Source organism: Lonchura striata, chromosome 14 (genome assembly GCF_046129695.1).
Source record: "Lonchura striata isolate bLonStr1 chromosome 14, bLonStr1.mat, whole genome shotgun sequence".
Classification (NCBI taxonomy): domain Eukaryota; kingdom Metazoa; phylum Chordata; class Aves; order Passeriformes; family Estrildidae; genus Lonchura; species Lonchura striata.
In genome coordinates, this window is record NC_134616.1 from 18,524,050 (window position 1) to 18,542,579 (window position 18,530).

Here is an 18,530-nt window from a genome sequence, read left to right on the forward strand (position 1 = left end):
TCTGAAGTATGAGACAAATCACAGGGGAATGGCTTACCTTGGTACCTGTCAAGGGGGATTTCCATAATCCTCATGGGTCCCTTCCAGCTCAGGATATTCTGTGATGCCCACTGAAATAATTACAGGTGCCAGCCTGTCCTGCCCGCTGGCAATGAACCCTTTGGAAAAGGCAACATTTTCCCATTGCTCCCAGCTCTGCTCCCTCGTGCTGCTGCTCTCCTCCCAGCTGGTGAGCCTGTTGATTTTAAAAACTGCTCATTCTCCACATCGATAGAGCTGTTTGCCTCCCACCCCACTGGGCTTTGCCAGCTTTTTCTTGACTTAATGGGATGTTTACTCCACAACAGCCTTCCCTCAACACCCAGCAGGAGGAACTCTGGACTGCCACCCAACAACACGCTGGCTTTCACACTGAGCTGGGAATAGACGGGAGTTTCCTCCCTGCTGCAGCTCCCGACACTGTTGGGGTTGAATGTTGGTCCCCAAATCCAACTGAGAGGTCTTGCAGCTCATTTCTACCCAGGGGAAGAAGCTTCTCATATGGTTTGGAGTCTGAGGACTCTTCAGCCTTGGGCAGGTCGGGCTGGGTCTGAGGTGTGTGCAGGAGTCCTGCCCTGCGGTGACAGTGCAGCTCTAAGCAGGTGGCAGGGATCTGCCTTGGCAGCTGCCAGCCTCCTTCACGACAGCTGCCAAGCAGGCATCAGGTAGTCGTGATTTCTCCTACTCCCTCTGACTTGGAAAGGGGACAGAGTGGGAGGGGTCTGCTCAGCTTTTCCTGTGGAAGAAAGCAAACAGGTATGCACAGATCCCTTTCTCATCTGTTCACCTTACACTAGTGAGACACCCATGCTCCTCACCTTCTCCATACGCTGCCCCTGGGTGCTGCTCCTGGGCCAGTGAGGGCTGTACCAGGGCGGGTGTTCTCACAGCATCCCTGGTTTGATCAGTGGCTGTGCAGATTGGCTCCATGATAGCTCTGCCACACGCTGGTGTCATCTCCCTTTACGTGAGCCTCCAGCACTGGGGTGGCCATGACCGCTCATTTCTTCAGAGAACAAGAGCCCCATGGAAGTTTGTTTCTTGCTTTCCCTGAGCTCTGTGTGTGCTTTGGAAGTCCCACCTCCATTCTGCTGCTCTTTCTGACTATCAAAAGCCCCAGCAGACTCTCACCTGAGGTCCTCCCAGTGCTGCAGTGAAACTCTCACCTTGCCATGACAGGACAGCAAGAGTCCCCAGGGGGAATGCACCGAAGCAGCTGATTCCCAAGGGGCTGATCCAGCACGGAGCAGCAGCGTGGAAGAGTGGCAAGTGCTGCAGTGCAAAGCCAGCTGTCCTTGTCCCATCCTGCAGCACGGAGCTGGGGACAAGCAGCAAAAGGCAGGGCCAGCCCACAGCACCCATGGGAGGGAGGCGTGTGCTGATGGCATTGTGAGAGCAGGAGATTCTGGAGGACTGTCTCTGAATTAACTGCAGCAGGCAGGGAGTCTTAAAACATTTGAAGAGGGCAACATATAACCACAAAGGAACGATTCAGGTGCCCAGGGAAGAGAAGTAAATTTGTGTTTCCCTCACAGGAAGTGTACAGGATAGGGAGCAAGTTGTTCATGTTACAGTTTCCCACTGCTTCCCAACACCAACTGCAGAACATTTGTCTGGCAAATAAGCTATGAAGAAATAAGGAAACTTTGCCAAAAATGCAGCTGAAAGAGTAAAACTCTCGCAGATGATATTGCTGCTCAGAGACACTTGCCTCCTGCCTTTAAGCAGGCTTTATACCAGCATCCAACATTAAGAAAGAAAATCTGACAGGTGTATATAAGCAGTTGGATGCAAACAAACAAATCCTCAAACTCTGCAAAGAACAGGTTATGTTTTGTGGGGGCTGTCTTCATGTACAGGCATGCAGAGAGAGAGGCATTTTATTTTGTGGGAAAAAATCCTGATATTGAAATCTAGAAAAGCCTTTGAGCCTTGCTATAACTTCTTAATTTTCATTCTGGAAGCATTCTTTTAAAGTTCATAGCTGTATCTGTAAAGGGCCAAAAAATGCAAACAGCTTTAAAATAGATATGTAAACAAGTCAAAGAGATGTCAATAGACAACCTTAAAAGGAGCATGCTGTATCAAACAGGGAAAACAGGAGAGGATGTAAAATTGGGGTGAGACAAGTTTTAAGGTGTGACATGCTAAAAGCATAAGAACATACAATGAAGACTGTGCCAGGTCATTAGAAGAAAGGCAGCCAGTGCTGTGCTGGATTCTTGTGTTTCTGTGGCTGCAAAGAGTTCTGACATTAGGGCACCACATAAAACGAAAATGAATCCCTTTACATCAAGATCTGCCATGGACAATGTTGGAAAATTCTCATACTCTGCCCTTTCCAGTAGCAGATAAATATAAAGAATATTTCCTGAACTGAAATGTCAGAAAATGCTTTTGGAAAATGCTGATGAGATGGAGAGCAAGGGATTGCCAGGACCGGGCAGGATTTCCCTACAGGCCCTGGAGGAGGAGCAGCGTGGAGATACTGAGCTACCAATGGGGTTGAGTCCCCTGCTCCTGGCATGTGCTCTGAGATCATGGAGATAGGAGGCAGCAATTGTGACTGCAATTCCTGTCGAAGCTTAGAGCCAGGAAACTATACCCAAGTCCAACTCCTGTACAGAGCAAATGAGTTGCTTGAAGCTCTGATAAAGAATAGAATGGGAAGATGTAAAAAGTCATATGATGGAAGCCAGTCATATTTTCAAAGGAGGAATTTGTGGCTTGCAAATCTATTATTCTTTCTCGAGTACGTTAGCCAGCTAATAGTGCACTTGAATTCCTCAATTCCATGGTAACCTACCTCCCAGCCCTTGCTTCTCAATCTATTTGTAAGACATGCACACAAGCCTCCTTTCACGCATTGATAATGTAGTTTCCTTAAGAGGTTTTGTTGATTTTTTCCCCGCCAAGACTGGGAGGGTGGTTACCATGGAGTTACCTATGGACGGGCAGGCAGACTATCCCATGCCTTTGGAAAAGGGGATGAGGAGTAAGGGGACAATCTTTGCACATCATATATAATGTCTAAAGGTAATTAACAACAAAGCTAATGAAGCACTGCAGAAGGGTTTCACGATGTCTAGCGATCCGATGACAACACGGCAAGCGACATCCAAAGAGAAGCGCCACAGGCAGAGGGGCTCGCAGGGCAGCCCGGCGGCGGCCCCAGACCGGCGGCTGCCCGGGGAAGGAGCCGCTGCCGCGGCAGACGGGCGGCCGGGCAGGCTGGGGAAGGCGCCCGGCTGCGGGAAGGGGCGCGGGAGGTGCGGGGCTTTGCGGTGCCTGCCCCCCGCCCGGCTCCGGCGGACACCGGGCGGGAGACGGCGGAGAGAGGCTGCGGCTGCGGCCGGGGCGCGGCGGCGGGCAGGGGCTCCCGCGGTGACCGCCGGCCCTCCGCCCCGCACGGCGAGAGCCCGTCCGTGCGCGGGGGCGATCCCGCCGCTCCGGCGGGGCGGGGGGGGCTCCGCAGCGCCCGGCCGGGGGTCCGCCCGCCCCGCCCGCCCCGCGCCGCCCCGCCCCGCCGAGCCGCCGCCGCCCTCGCCCCGCAGAGCCGCGCACCGCGCTCGCCGCGGGCACGGAGCAGCGCCGCGCCGGGCCGGGCCGGCATGGCGGGGCCGGGCGCCGCGGGGCGGCGGCAGCGGCGGCGGCGGGCCCCGTCCGAGCGCTGAGGCGGCGGGCCATGGGGGCGGCGGCGGCGGGGGGCTGCGGGAGCCCTGCCTGCCCGCCTCACCCGCGGCGCCTCCGGACGGAGCGGCGGCGCCGGAGCCCAGGTGAGCCCTCGCCGGGGCGAGCGGTGCCCGGTGACAGCCGTCGGTCCTGAGCGCCGCGCGGGGAGTTCGCCGGCTGCCCCGGGATGCTCCGGCGGCACCGAGGGGACGCGAGAGGCGGCAGCTGTCGCCCCCTCCCCGGCGCCTCCGCGCGTCCCGGTGCTCCGCACCACAAGGGATGCCCGGCTCCCCGGGCGCGGGGTGCCCAGAAGCCATCGCCGGCGAGGAGGAGCTGGAGCCGAGCTCTGTCTCGTCCTCCGCTGGGGGCTCGGCCCGCAGGGTCAGCTGGCGATGTGCCCGTGGCCTTGTGGCGGTGCCGGGGTGGTGGCGGGGTACCCCCTGCCCGCCCCTGGCCCTGCCGCTGCCTCGGTGGCGCTCGCACGGTGCAGCCGCGGAAGGTACGCGCCGTGATGCGCGGGAGGAGGAATCTGGCTGGAGGGGCTGCCGTGATCTGGATCGGATCGGTGCAGCTGGGCACCGCACGGACCCGAGATGGCTTTGCCCCACGGCGTGGCCCTGGGGAGGGAAGGCTGAGCAGAGAAAGCGGGGCTCGGGGCAGGGATCTCCACCACTTCCCCCTCAGGTCACCTTGGCGTGCTCCTGGGTGACAGTGCTCCTGCTATTAGTCTGGTACCACGGCAGTTGCCATCATGAAGTGTGGCTGATTGAGCTGAAAGAGCAGAGACAAACGCACTTGGCTTCTGGCTTGAGGCTTGTTTGGGTTTGGTTGTTTTTCCTCATTTTCCTATTTTAGAGCAATTTGGATGGGATGAGTTTTGCTCCTTGTCGGCAGCAGAACTGGTAGAGAGACGTGGCTTGCTTTTGAGGAAGTGCAGCTTGAAAAGACTCTCACCTTTCTCCTCTCTGATGGCAACCAGAGCACTGTGTGCCACCTTCAGCCTTCTGGTGCCTCAGTTTCCCCACGTCCACAAGGGAAAGGTTGAGAAGATAAAAGCTGGTTTGCGCCAGGGTGGGCTGGGATGTGTGTTCTTGCGTGTGAGAACCTCTGCTGGCATGAGACTGCCTCGAGGGCAGAGAGGTTCTGGGTCAAGCCCAAGGGAAGCTGAGCCTGTGGCTCATCTTTGGGAGGAGGCAGGAGCTGAATGCAGGGGAGGGCTGGCACTGCCTCTGTTCTGGGCACAGACCCTGGCAGGGTGCTCCCCGGGTTTAGCAGCCCTCCATACCCATCCATGAGCTGCTGGCATCCATGTTGTCCTGCAGTGAGGAGTTCCTGCTGCACCTGAGCAGCAAACAACACAGCAACCCGTTTCTTTCATAAGGAGTTGGGGGTTTTGGCCCCGACATCCCCTGTGGTCATTTCCTGCCCGGGCAGTGCCGTGTCCCCGTGCCTTGGAGCAGCAGCCTGTGGCTGAGCCTGCAGCCCCCTGCTCTCTGGCTGCTGGCTGAGGACCCCCGTGATGCTGAACTTCCACTTGCACTTACTGCCACGCTGCTGTCCCCTTCCACTGTGGCTGTCACCTCGCAGCCACCAGGACAGTGGGGCCCAGCCTTGCTCGTGGGTGTCAGCAGCTTCTGGCTGGAGCTGGCTGTGGCAGTGCAGGGCTCTGGAGAGGTGGGGACTGGCTCCGGGTGCCGTGGGGCTGCCTGCATGGAGGAGTGCTTGGTGCTGGGAGCAGCTGAGCTCCTCGGGCTCGGTGCTGCTGCTGCAGGAGCCTGTGGGGGAAATCAGCCCCCTGGGACACCCTGGCATGGCTTAGTAGCGTGGCTGCTCTCCTGGATTGACAGTTCAATGTGCCAGCTGCCCACTTGATTGGCATGGCAACAGCCACCGTGCTGCAGCTCTGCTTGGAAGCCACAACTTCAGCATTGCTGCAGGACCAGCCCGTGAGGGGGGCACAGGGTGCTGCTGGTTGGGTGCTCCACCATGGGTAGCACTGAGCCAGCAGTATCCCACAGCTGGAGAGTGTCTGCCCCTTCCCAGGGCTTCAGCACTGCTGCCACCAAGCACTGTGCCTGCAGCAGCCCCAGCCGATGTGGCTTGTCCTGGTGTGATGTCCCCAGTGCTGTCCCCAAGGGCCAGTGCTGCTGCCGGCAGCTCACTCGGCTGCCCAGGAAGTTTTATCAGCTCAAGAGAATTGGGATCACTTGTTAAGGATGGACCCCTGGAGCAGATGCAAACCTACATCCTCTTGCACAGTGACAGGTATGTCGACCACAGTGGGGATGCACCCGAAGTGGCTCAGGCCTGGTCCCTCTCTGCTGACCAAGGGGTGTGGTGCTGGAGACAAGGCTGGGCAAGGGAAGAGGTGCCACAACGTGTTGGGGTGGACAGGGACCTGTTGGCCTCAATCTTCCTAAGGCAGAGGGCAGCCACATGCTTGCAGTTAACAACAGTGAGGTTGTAGTGAGCCTTGGAGCTCATTTCTACCTCAGACCAAGGCAGCCTGAGCTTTGAGCTGGAACTGAAAAGCATAAAGCCCTGTCTAGAACAGCAAAGGTCCCTGAGTGGGAAGCAGTGAGGAGAGAAGATGCTGTTTGCACCAGGCACCTTCATGTTCACCACCTGAGCTCCTGGGAGCTGACCTGCAGTGCTGGGGCTGAGCAGAGCTCTGGGACTTGCCCCTGGATCTGCAGAGCCAGGGGGGTTTTACCTCCAATGCCAGCCCCAGGACAGCAAGATGATGCTTTTATCGTTTGCTTGGTGGCTGCACCCTGACACTGAATGACAAAGCCTCAAGTCCTCAGCTTTGCCTTAGCACTGGTCCTTCCTCCCTCCCACTGGAATCAGTAGCAAGCCTCTCTCCTGATTCACACCCATGAGTCCCGTGCCCTTTGCCAGGGCAGTTCCAGCACTCAGGCTCTGTGGTTTTCTTGTGAAAAAAAGTGTTTAGATAAAAGTCAAGTTGGGTGCTGCCTTGAGGAGTCTCTAGCCTGTCTGGAGTGAGGCTCAGATCATCTGAGGGTCTTCTACAGAATGAGTGAGCAAGGCTGCTCCCATCTCTCCTACCGTGGGGCAGAAAACAGCCCAAATCCCCCAGGGTTTAGATGCTTTTTGATGCCACCTTCCTCTGCCAGACATCCCTGGGCGATGCCTCAGGGGCTGCCATGGGAGGAGGGGAAGAGCTGATGTGATGGGACCTTATGCTCCCTGACAGAGCAGGGCTTGTTGGGGTGTGCTCCTCCCCATCCACAGCAGCCATGCTGTTGGGCTGCTCCAGCTTTGAAAGCAGGGGACAGAGGCATGGATCCACATCAGCCAGGGAGAAGCACTTAGGAGCGTGGAAGGGAAAATGGCACCACCAAGTCATACAGCTGATCTAAGCGGTGGCCTTGGGCACTGTGAGCTGACAGCTGCCTCTGGCTTGCTGAAGGACACATCTTTTTCCACTTGATCCACCTAAAACAGAGTCTTTCTTCTTCTGTGGCTCCTTCTGGGGGTGTGTTCAGCTCCCTGCTTCTTGGAGGGCTGGAAATCTCTGATCTGGCTGGATATGAATCCTTCTGGCTGGCTGTCCTCCACAGGAAGAGAGGGATAGCTGCTTCGCAGCCTTCTGTGAGGCTGACGGAGCTCTGCCCATCCTCTGCTCGTGCTCTGCTCCTCATCCACCTGTTATGGTGGGAGTTGTCTTTCCTGAAAATGGGGAGCCAGGAGAGGGCAGGGGGAGGCCCTACATGTACCAGAGCAGAGACTTCTACAGCCAGGACAGACATAATGGCCAGAAGCCAGCTTGAGGATCTAGCAGTCAAGATCCTGTTCATGCCACTTGAAGAGATGATCAGAACACCACGGCTGGGTGTGGGGTGGTAGAGGAGCCTCAAATCTGGTGGAGCCACACCTGCACTGAGGGAGCAGCATGCCCAGATTTAATTTTTGCTCGGTACTGTGAGTGCTCACATGCATTCACAGATGGGCCTTTTCTCCTTAGGAGTGCACAGATCCTCCCCTGTGGAAAAAACACTGCCATGCCTTGCCACACCTCCATCCCTGACCCCTCCATCCCTGCCTGCACAGCCTGAGTGTGCACACAGATGCCTGGTGACGTTGGGAACACTTCTGAGCTCCCTCGTCATTCTCCCTCTCTTTCAAATTAAGCAAGAGCTGGGCTCAACAGCAAGTCAATAGCAAGACTTATCTCTTAAATAGCATTATTGATTGGCCAGGAAGCCTGGTTTTGTATCAATAGACACATGCACATGCAGGCGAGTCCTGTGGCAGCTCCTGGTGCTGAGTGGCACAGAGGGACGTGCAGAGATGGTTTGTTGCAGGTAGGGACACACGTGTCAGCCCATGTGAAGAAGATGCAGCTCTCCATTGAGAGCAAGGCAAGGCACCCCAAGGTCTTTGCTTATGGGCCTTTCACATCTGACCAGCATTATTGTGCAGCCTTGACCACCCTTGAACATGTGTCCCTTTCTTCCTGACACCTGACATTGTGATGCAGGACCTCTGCCAGCTTGCTTTGCCTCTGCAGGGAGACTTCTGGACTTCTGGACTCTGCCTTTGGAGAGCATGTGCAGGTGTCTGCCCACAAACTGTGTGGTCTCCTCAAAGGTCACTGACCCTGCAGAGATCCTTCACATGGGAGACTTGGGATAGATGTGCAAAATTCAGTCTGCTGTAGCATCACCCAGAGGGACCGATTGGAGAGGAGGATGGATGAGACAGGCTGGACCCATCCTGCCAGGGAGGGCATTGCCTTGTGTCCAGCTCTGGGCTGGCGGTGCAGGCTGTGAGCCGACGCGTGTGGGGAGTGTGGTGGCACCTGGCTGAGCTCTGAGCAGGTGGAGCCATGGCAGTGTGGCAGGGAAGGCAGCTGGCTGCCATGAAAGGCAAAGTGCTGCTGCTCTCGAGCTGTCTCCCTCAGGTAACGGGCAGTGGGTGGAGGAGGGTTCCCATGGGCTGTGAGGTTTCACTGGCTTTGTTCCTCGGGGCTCAGAGTGGCCCTTGTCCCTCAGAGGTGGCAGAGTGCTTGCAGCAGCCGGGTCGTGCATGGCTCGCTGCTCAAAGCCCCATTTGCCAAGGTGCCTGCACTGCGTGTGCCTTCATAGCATGGAGCCAGCCCCTCGTGTGGGGACAGACAGGAGAGGGCCAGGGACAGGAGCTGGGTGTGATCAGAGCTGCGTCCTTCCCTCTGTGCAGCACCACTGCTCTCCCTGGAGCAGCTCAGGGCACTGGAGCCCTGGCTGCTCTGTCCTCCAGGGTCGTGGAGCACAGCCAAGGTAAGTGATGCTCGTGAGAAGAATTGCAGAACCTCCTGCTGGCTTTGCTGTAGCGAAGTTCGGGCTGGGGCAGTTTGGCTGCAGAGCCCTATTGCCCAGCCTTGCTCGGGGCTGGGAGCCACAGCAGCCAGCCTTGCTCGCCTCGCCACGCGTGCGAACTCACACTCACTGTGCCAGAGCTGGCCCCGTGTCCCAGCCTTGCCTTGGACCGTGCTGCCCGCTGCTCTGCTCTCTCCTGGGATTAGCTAAGGCTGAGGGAGGTGTCAGCAACGTTGTCCCAGGCAGCTGGAACAGCACAGATGATCTGTAGGGTCAGCTCGCCAACGCCTGGTGGGTAGGGGCTTGTAAGACCTGGGTGTGTCACTTTAGCAGATCAGTGGGCACAGGAAGGTCTTGGCTGTCATGCCTATGTTTCCATGTGTATAAAAATGTGTGGATATGTAGCACGATAAGATCTTGCTCCTGTTTGGACCCTCTCAGCAATTTTGTAGACAGTGGCTGCCCGCAGCAAGCGCCGGTTGCCTGATCTTAGCCAGCCAATCTATGCAGGGATCTCGGGAAAGAACAGTTGGGGTTTTATGAAGCTGGCATAATTTACAGCTAAAATAGCACACCAGATATATGTCCAATCCAATCTCCTTTGTAATCTTGTTTTCATTAATGCCTCCAGGGTGGTGATGGGGGGAGTAAGGAAAGCAAACTGCAAAGGGAGTTTATTACCCATGCCAGGGAGATTTGCATGATGCTCTGCATCAAATGACCTCAATTTGCAGAGGTTAAAGCTGACTGTGGTGGTCCCTGGCTTGGAGGGGTGTCTCCTGCCTGTGCTGGGGGCACAGAACATAAATCCTTTTGCAGATGGCTGTGGGTGTGTTCAGGACCGTGCACACTGTGGAGCTGTCCCAGAGCCTGCTCCCCTGACCGGGCAGGAAGAGCGATGCGATGCATCCGTGTCACCCTGGCCAGCTCCACTGGAAAAGAAACAAAATTATTTCACGGCCACTGCCTTTGCGGATTGCATTTCTCTTTAGTGTTCAAACCACATATTGTCCCAGATCTCCTGCCAATAGCAGGGAGCAAACTGATAATGCAGCTGCTATTAATAAAGCAGCGTTGTTACATATTCATATCAATCAGACTCCTAATTCCACAACATTTTTTCAAGAAGAAAAGGCAGTGCTTCACTGGGGCGATGGAGGAAGCTGTCAGGTGGGCTGGTGTTGGAAATGCCTTTCACCAGCACTGGCAGAACTTGCTCTCCTCACGTTTCTTCCCTTGGGAATTCCTGCACTGGGGTCCTCATCCAGCTCCCCTTCAGCTTTCCTTCTCCCTGAGAGTGCTGAGCTAAAAGGTGGGATCCCCAAGGCAGCTGCAGAATCCCCAGGGCACTGTCACTGTGGGGAAACACGAGCCGTGCTGTTGCCTTCAGGGGAAGGCAAGGCGACCTGGTTTCAAGGAACAGCACGGCAGCCCAGTCTCCCCTGGGCCACTCGGGCCAACGACACACGCAGGCACCAGTGTGGTGGACGGTCGAAAGCCTTTATTATCTTATCTCATGGGTTTAAATAGTCTTGGGGGACTCTGCTACGTCAGGGGGGGTTGGTAGGGTCTCTAGGGTTAGTCAGGAGTGGAAAACTACTGGGTTAGGTGTGGTTACATTCTTTGGGGTAAATGGATAACATGTTGCAGGGTGAGAGGGGGAAGGGGTCTTTCTTTCCGTCACATCCCGAAATCTTCCGTTCGCCTGTCCCTATCTACTACATCTCCCCCCTCCTTTTCATAAGTAACATGAGGTAGTCGTAGATATAGGCACTGGAGTGAGGTACAAACTTGTAACTTGGTAAGGAAAAAAGGGTTTTTGGTAAACCTGAGTAAATCTCGCAAGGTGAGTTTCGAAGGCTTTTGCAGCTGACTGTGTTAGCAGTTTTTGGTTTACAGCATTTGTTGCTGGCCTACAAACAGAATGTTTGCCCTTTCTAGACGGGCCTGAATAAATGAGACTAGCTTGTTCAGCAGGCATGGTCCTATGGTAACAGCTAAAAGCAGTATTGCCAGTGGACCTACCAGGGCAGAAATTAAAGTGGTGAGCCAAGGTGATTGATTGAACCAGGATTCGAACCAGCTCTGCTGGGTTTCCTTGTCTCTCTTTCTTCGAGCCAGTCTATCTCGGAGTTCTGCCATGGAGTTTTTAACGACTCCTGTATGATCTGCATAAAAGCAGCATTCCTCTTTCAAAGCTGCACACAGTCCTCCTTGTTGCATGAACAAGAGGTCTAGTTTTCGCCTATTTTGTAAAACTACTTCTGAAAGCGAAGAGACTGATTTCTCTAGATAGGAGATGGATTTCTCGATCCTCTGCAGGTCTTTATCGATGGTCATTTGCAGCTGAGAGAGTCCGTGCTGTTGGGTTGCGATGGTTGAGACACCTGTGGCTGTACTAGCTGCTCTCAGGCCGAGCAGCATTGCGATAGTTATACTTGTGATTATTTCTCTTTTGTGCAGTCTGTCAGGTTCTTCGAAAAGGTGGTACACTTCTTCATCTGAGTGGTATAGGACCCTAGGAACAATCAGAACTTGGACACAGAAGTTAATAGAGTCATTAAATTTGGCAAGGAACACACAAGGACTCACTCCGGATCGCTGGCAAACCCACATCCCAGATGCGGATGGGACCACCCACTTACCGATCTTTCTGTTGGGCTTGACAACTTTAGTGCAGAAGTTGCCTTTCTGCTTTGCTAAAGTTGCATTACCAAAACATTTGCCTTGTCCTGTGATTTGACTCAGGGTGATTCCTCTGCGGGGAGTGTCCCATCTGCACTGCTGGGGGGCACTGGCTGTGGAGTAACTGAAGGGGGTGTCTAAAGCGATGCCTTCGTAGAAAGGGGGTTTAACATCATAACAAAGCCAACAGGAGTTAGTCAGGTTCGGTTTGGTTTCGTTTAGGGTTAGAAAGGTAGCTTCTAGTATATAAACACAGGGGTGTTCCACGGGCTGGTGGAGGGTTCTATGTGACCCTTTTGCAGCTCGAGGTCGACCAGTTCTAGCAAGGCTGCTATTCGAGGCTTTGACAGGGGCCACTGCTCGATCCATACGGGGTCTGGTGATTTCTAAGTCAGTTTGATTGGCAGCAGTGGGTGTACGGCAGTGGCCCTTATTATAAATTTGTAATCTTGACTCTTAACATAGCAAGGATGTCTCTTCCTATCAGGGGTGGAGAGTTTTGCAAAATGTAGGGGTGGATTGCTACTGTTTGTTCTGGTCCCTTTTTTGTATGAAGCGTTATGGCTACTAATTGGGTGCTTTTCTAAGCTCGGGACGGCCCTCCTACTCCGTTCACTGGGGGGACTTCTTTGCACTGCCAGTGTCGGGGCCACAGTGCTTGGGGAAAAATCGAGCAGTCTGCTCCTGTGTCTGCCCAAAACTGAAGCCCTATGACATGGGGGTCCTGACTGCCATAAAGGCGGCACGTCCCCCACACCTTCGGTGGCTCCTTCCCTATTTTCATGGCCAGGGCCACCCAGGGGTCCCGTTCTGGGGCGTCCCCTGCTGACCCTGCGGCACAGGCGCTGTTTGCGGCGGTAGTGGGTACGAAGGTACCGCAGGCTGTGTTGCGAAATTCGCTGGCGAGGGTACGAAGCTGGCTGCCTCCCGTGGGGGTATGGGGTATAAGGGCGCCCCGTCCCACTGGGGGTTGGCATAGATGGGCTGCCTTGCATTTGCAGCGGGAGGAGGCTGGGTGCAGCCCGCACGCCCCCTCCCTCTCCCGTTTCCCTGGGGCCGGGACCTGCATTCCTTGGCCAGATGCCCCTTCCTCCCGCAGCCCCAAACAGGCTCTTCTCGGGCGTGCTTGGGGTGGAGGCGCCGCGGCGGGCTGCCATGCCAGCTGGGGACAGCTCAGCGCAGGCTATTTTTATTTCTCCCCAGTCGGTAAACTGGGCTGGTTTGTATTGTGGCTGCTTTTCGGTGCGGCTTAAAGCTTTACTTGGTTTTGTTTTAAATTGCATTGGCTCTATTCTCTTCGTCTCAGAGTCCCAGCCGGCTCCCGGCAGCTCTTCCGAGCTGCCGGAGCTGCTGCCGGACTCAGAGTCGGAAGTCGAATGCCAGCGCACTTCCGGGGCTCGGTGCCGTTTTGTGCGGCTCCGACCCCGCTCCTCCCCCCGGGGGTGGCGCCGCTGCCGTCCCCCGGGCTCGCCCTGCCTCCTGCAGGGGGGTGTTTCTCCCTTATATGGTGGCAGCGTCAGGCGCGGCTGCCGATCGGCTCCGAGCCCTCTGCTGCTCTCCTCCTCTTTCTCCCGCACACGCGCATTAGCGAAACTCTGCGCCTCTGGGCTCTTCGCGCCGAGACTGCCCGCGCCCCGCCCCTCCCCTTGGTTGCCGGCGCCATTTTCAAAGGCGTATGGAGGCGGCGTGGGCAAGATCTCCTCCCGAGCCGCGGCTCCCGCGGCTCTGGCTTCCCCCGCCAGTCCCTGCCAAAAGAACTCTGCGCGCTGCTGCACCTCCGGTACCGGGTCATCGACCGGCGGTGGCGGGGCGGATGGGGAAGCCGCGGATTTTTGGGAGGTTTCCGCGGGGGGTCCCGGGCCCCCGCCCGGGGAGGGGGGCGACGCGCCGGCCCCCCCCGGATCCCCGCTCCCGGGCGGATCGCCCTCAGGGGTAGTTTGCGTTGCCGCTCCTACCCCTAGCTTGGGTGTAACCAATAAACACGTACGCGCTGCGCTCCATGTCTCTTGCTCTTCTATTGCTCTGCGCAGGGCTTTCTCTACTTTTCCTCACGCCTTAAGGTATTTGCCGCTGCCTGAGGATTTCGTGTCCTCGGCCAGCGCGGCTGTGCATTTTTCCCATATCTCCGGATGCAAAACATCCACAGGGCGTTCAATTGCCCCAAGCTCAAGCAGCCTTGCTATAGCAAGATAAAAGTCTTTGAGCTTACACTCAATTCCCCATTGCTTATGAACCTCACTTACGACCCTGGCGATGGCATCCATGATGATCGCGGGTCCTGGGACGTCTCCCTTGCCGAGAACACGGTTCCACCGGTCCGGCCGCTGCTCTTGTCCAGGCGACACCCGCAACCCGAGCGAATTATTCCCGGGCTTCGGCACCAGTTATGTTGCCTTCAGGGGAAGGCAAGGCGACCTGGTTTCAAGGAACAGCACGGCAGCCCAGTCTCCCCTGGGCCACTCGGGCCAACGACACACGCAGGCACCAGTGTGGTGGACGGTCGAAAGCCTTTATTATCTTATCTCATGGGTTTAAATAGTCTTGGGGGACTCTGCTACGTCAGGGGGGGTTGGTAGGGTCTCTAGGGTTAGTCAGGAGTGGAAAACTACTGGGTTAGGTGTGGTTACATTCTTTGGGGTAAATGGATAACATGTTGCAGGGTGAGAGGGGGAAGGGGTCTTTCTTTCCGTCACATCCCGAAATCTTCCGTTCGCCTGTCCCTATCTACTACACCGTGCGAGACGGAGAAGTGCTGAATTCCAGCGGCTGGTTTGGCAGCAGCGGTTCCGTGCTCTTCCCCATTTTATATAGAAATTTTCGCATATTATGCAAATTTCAAAGCAAAGTATGGAAAATCTGGGTATAAATCTGGGATGTATGCATGTTTGTGCAGCCATTAGAGAGGAAAGTATACCATAGAATTCTGGCCGGTGGATAAATATACTTACACTGCCATTCCTGTGGAAAAATATGCTTTTTGTCATTGCTATAGTATAAAAAAAAAATACTGTCTCCAAAACTGTAGCAGCACTTTATGGTACGCTATAAATTGGAAGAGATACCTGATTATTCATAGAGTATTATGGAGGTCTCAGTGACTTCACCACTAAGCCCACACCAATGCTTTGTCCATAAAGCAAAGCCCTCTCTCTGACTTCTTTGTGATTGAATTCAATATCCAGATTTTGCCAAATAAATCTTGTGAGGCTGAGCACGTTTTTCCATGAATGTTTTTTCTGGAAACTCTCCCTTGCCCTCGGGCTGGGAACGTTTTGAAGCCTTAGCTGTGGGATCTCCAAGTCCTAAACCAAGCCTCACAGCCTCGAGCCTTTCCAGGCTCTCTCATCCCTGGCGCGTGTCAAAGCTGCTCCCAGCCCATCCCTGAATCCTCTGGCTCCTGGCACGTGCCAGGGAATGGAGCATGGCTGTTCTGCCAGGTTCCGTGGTGGCAGCCCTGGGGAGTGGGCTGGCGTTGAGCCCTCCTGGCAGCAGCTGTCGGTCGCTGCAGCAAACAGTTTCCAAGCAACTCGGAGTCTGAAAAGACTCCTGATAGAGGTTTGTGATATTAATTGGAGTTATGGAAAGGAACAGCGCTGAAGGAGATGTGGGAAGGGCAGCTGCTGTGGTGTCACCAACACCCTCCTGCCTTCAGTCGTGCCACAAGGGCTGGCATGAGAGGCTGGCACAGCCACAGCTCTGGTTCCCCTGCTGCTGCCATGGCTGGCAGGGCATTGCTGTCCTGACAGCTCTTCAGCTGGGCACTGGGGCAGATGGAGAGGAGGCAAAAGGGGTGGTCCCTGCCCCAAAGAGCTTGTGTCTGGGGCCTCCATCCAGCTTGGGCACCTTCTCTGAGCATTGCTCAGCTGTGTCACAGCCTGCAGCGAGTGCTCTGCTCACCTGGGGACAGGTGGGAGAGAGGCACTGCGTGGATCAGGTGGGTCTGGCTCCCTGTGCAGATATCCAGCCTCCATCCATGCCTTGCCATGCATTTTCTCTCTGGAGGCTTAATTGCTTCTTTCAGGTCATATTTCCTTGGTCTGCCTTTCTTTATTTCCAATATTTCAACGCTCTCTTGAATCTTGTGCTCACTTCCACTATGGTCAGCAGCCACCTTTGAGCACCCATCCCCTTCTGTGCATCTCTGCTGTTGCTTGCACCCGCTGGGCTGTAATGGGGGCATTCCCACATGGCCTGGTCAGAGCTGGGAGTTACCAGCCAGTGCTGCCTTCAGCTGGAGAGAGCGGTGGGGAGGCAGTGTCCACAGGCACTTGCACAAACCTGTCCCTAACATGGAGCACTTTGGAGGTTGTTCCCTCCATTCCTTGACAAGTACAAGCTGGAAATGCTCCTGCTGCTGCTGCACAGAGCCCTGGGAGGGTGATGTGGTGCCGGTGGGACATGGACCAGGAGCTGCCATCAGTGTCACACCTGCCTTGGCTGTCACATTCCTCCTACCAGCTGCTGGGGTTGCAGCCATGTCTCTCAGGGGAAGGCTTGGAGTGGTGTCTGGTTTCTACCATGGCTGGTTACTCTCCAGCCCCGTGCAAGTGTCTTCCATCCCAGGGGCAAACAGAGATACCAAGCACTATACTCAGGTCAGGGTCATCTGGGAAGGATCTAGTGGCTTCTTGTCATATGAGTACTGAGTGTCCCTAAGTGGACTGGCAGCAAAAATCCCTAAACATCTGCAGAGGACCATGATGGAACCTGGAAAAGTTCCAACACAACAGAGGAGGATCTTACTGCCTGGATGCCTGAGCTGTTTGTCCTCAGGGTAGTGAAAATCCAGGCTGGAACTTGTTGGCCTGGGGAGATGAGTGGTGTGTGGGCAGCTGAGGGGTTCAGGTGAAGAAAACTGTGGTCATGGAGGAGGCAAGCAGGATCTCTGCCTTCATCCCCATCAGCAAAAGCATGGAAAGGAGTGCTGGGACACTTCTCTGTACTAATTCATGCTGGTGGGAGAGGCCAGCAGTACTCCTGCCAGGGTTTCTAAACTCTCCGAAACCTGAGCCCAAGGGAGGAGAGATGTGCTTCCCAGGATTTGAGCTCTGATGCCCAAAGCTAAGCCCTTCCTTTGGCAGAGGGAGTGTGTCTGGGTGTGACAGAGAGCTGGGAACAAGTCCACTTTGTCCACATTGGAGGCTGGAGCTGCAGTGCCCCCCGGCAGACCTGCACAGCCTCCATAAGCAGTGTGTGGTGTGAAGCCATGCAGTGGCAGTGGGCAGGAGCTGTGCCTGCTCTCACAGCACCAGCCCTGCTGAGGGTGGATCTGCCACCCGCCCTGCCTGTGTCAGGGCTCCACGTTCAGGGCTTGGCAGCTCCTCGGGCTGATGCAGGGTTGGCACAGCAGCAGGGCTGGAATTCTGGGGAGAAGAAAGGTGCTGGAGCAGCCTGTGGGAGGCTGGACGGGAGGGAGGAGAGACCAGGCACTGGTCCCCAGCCAGGTATAGCAGTGGAGGCCAGGCTTGTTCCATGGGAAGTGGGTAGAAACTGAGGTCAGTCCTGCTGGGTGAACTGGCACCTCCAGCAAGCCCCTTGCCCCCAGCACAGCATAGGATGCTTGATTTTGGGAAGGAGTAAGAGAGTTAGAGCTAAGTGAGAAGTCAGGAGCTGTGCTGCTAGCAGGTGGGATTCCTGGTGTCACAGGGGAGCTGTGAGGTGCCTGTGCTGTTTGCTGTGGCTCTGCAAGCAGGAGGCATCTGGGTTTTCTTACCTTTGTGAATTTAACTTTCTGTCCCTTCTGAGGTAGCCTAAGCTCAGGATGGCAAGAGAGATAAGGAGGGACTGGGTTTTTTGCTGATGGAAACCAAATCCAACAGATGCATCCTTGTGAGCAATTACTGACCCTGCAGGAGTGCAGAGGCCACAAAGAGCTTTCTGTGGAAGAGAAGACCTGCCTGGGCAGCCTGCAGGGGCTTGGGGATACTGAGGACAAGATTAATCTCTCCCTGTGCATGGAAATAAACTGCTAGATGTGTCATTGGGACACTCAAATCCAGAGATAGATTTCAAGAGGCAATGGCTGTCATGGTCCAAATGGGCAAAGTCCTGGTCCTTAGGCAGGCATTTCACCCTGGAAATGGAAAATGGGTGACTTGGCAGCTCCTCTGTGTTCTGGTGTGGCCTGAGCTCCTACCTGCTGCCAGAGCCCCCAGGGTGGCCACGTACACCAGGGCAGCAGCCAGGGGAGCCACCAAGGGATACCCAGGTTATGTGTGGCACTCCTGCTGTGTGCCAGAGCTGCACGGGGCTGTTTGCAAACAGGCTGAGCTGGAAGGTGCCCAAAGAGGGGCTGTGACAAGAGGAGGGAGGACAGGGTCATCCTGCAGGACTGGGGCAGCCTTGCAGCACAGGATCCCATGTGCAGGGACAGCCAGGCCGTCGGGAGCAGATGGGCTGTCTGTCTGTCTGCTCAGTCCAGCATCCCCTCTGCTGCTCCAGCAGGTCAGAATATGGGTCCCCAGCTTCCCTGGAATACTGGAAAGGTGCTGGTGTCACCTGGCACTGGTGGGTGAGCAGGGGCAGGGTGTGCCCACGGAGACACTCGCTCTGGGACTGCTCCTGGCACGGGCTGTGGGAGGGGACTGGGACCAGCACAGCAGTGCCTGTGCTGTCACAAATCTGCCTGGCATCAGTGCAAGGAGCATTCCTGCTGACTTCTGGCTTCTGTGCTCCACCAGCGTAGGAAACAGCGACTCATGGCTGGCTCTGCTGGCACTTACTGCCTCATGAGCTGTCCTTCCTCCGTGTGTGACAGCGAGACACGGAGAGCGGCTGCTGCCAGGCAGGTGAGGTGCTGGGGCAGGGTGCTGT

At 55.8% G+C, this 18,530-nt stretch overlaps 1 protein-coding gene across 2 annotated transcripts in view; it reads left to right on the forward strand.

Annotated features, from left to right (window-relative positions):
- The first annotated feature begins 3,728 nt into the window (after positions 1 to 3,728).
- Positions 3,729 to 18,530, forward strand: part of FRMPD3 (FERM and PDZ domain containing 3) — a 66,772-nt gene continuing 51,970 nt past the window's right edge. The window contains exon 1 of one of the 2 annotated variants that reach the window (XM_031504829.2): positions 3,729 to 3,815. The gene's annotated coding sequence lies outside the window, so the exon portion shown is untranslated. The remainder of the gene's footprint in view (positions 3,816 to 18,530) is intronic. The other variant, XM_077786594.1, reaches the window with a different exon arrangement.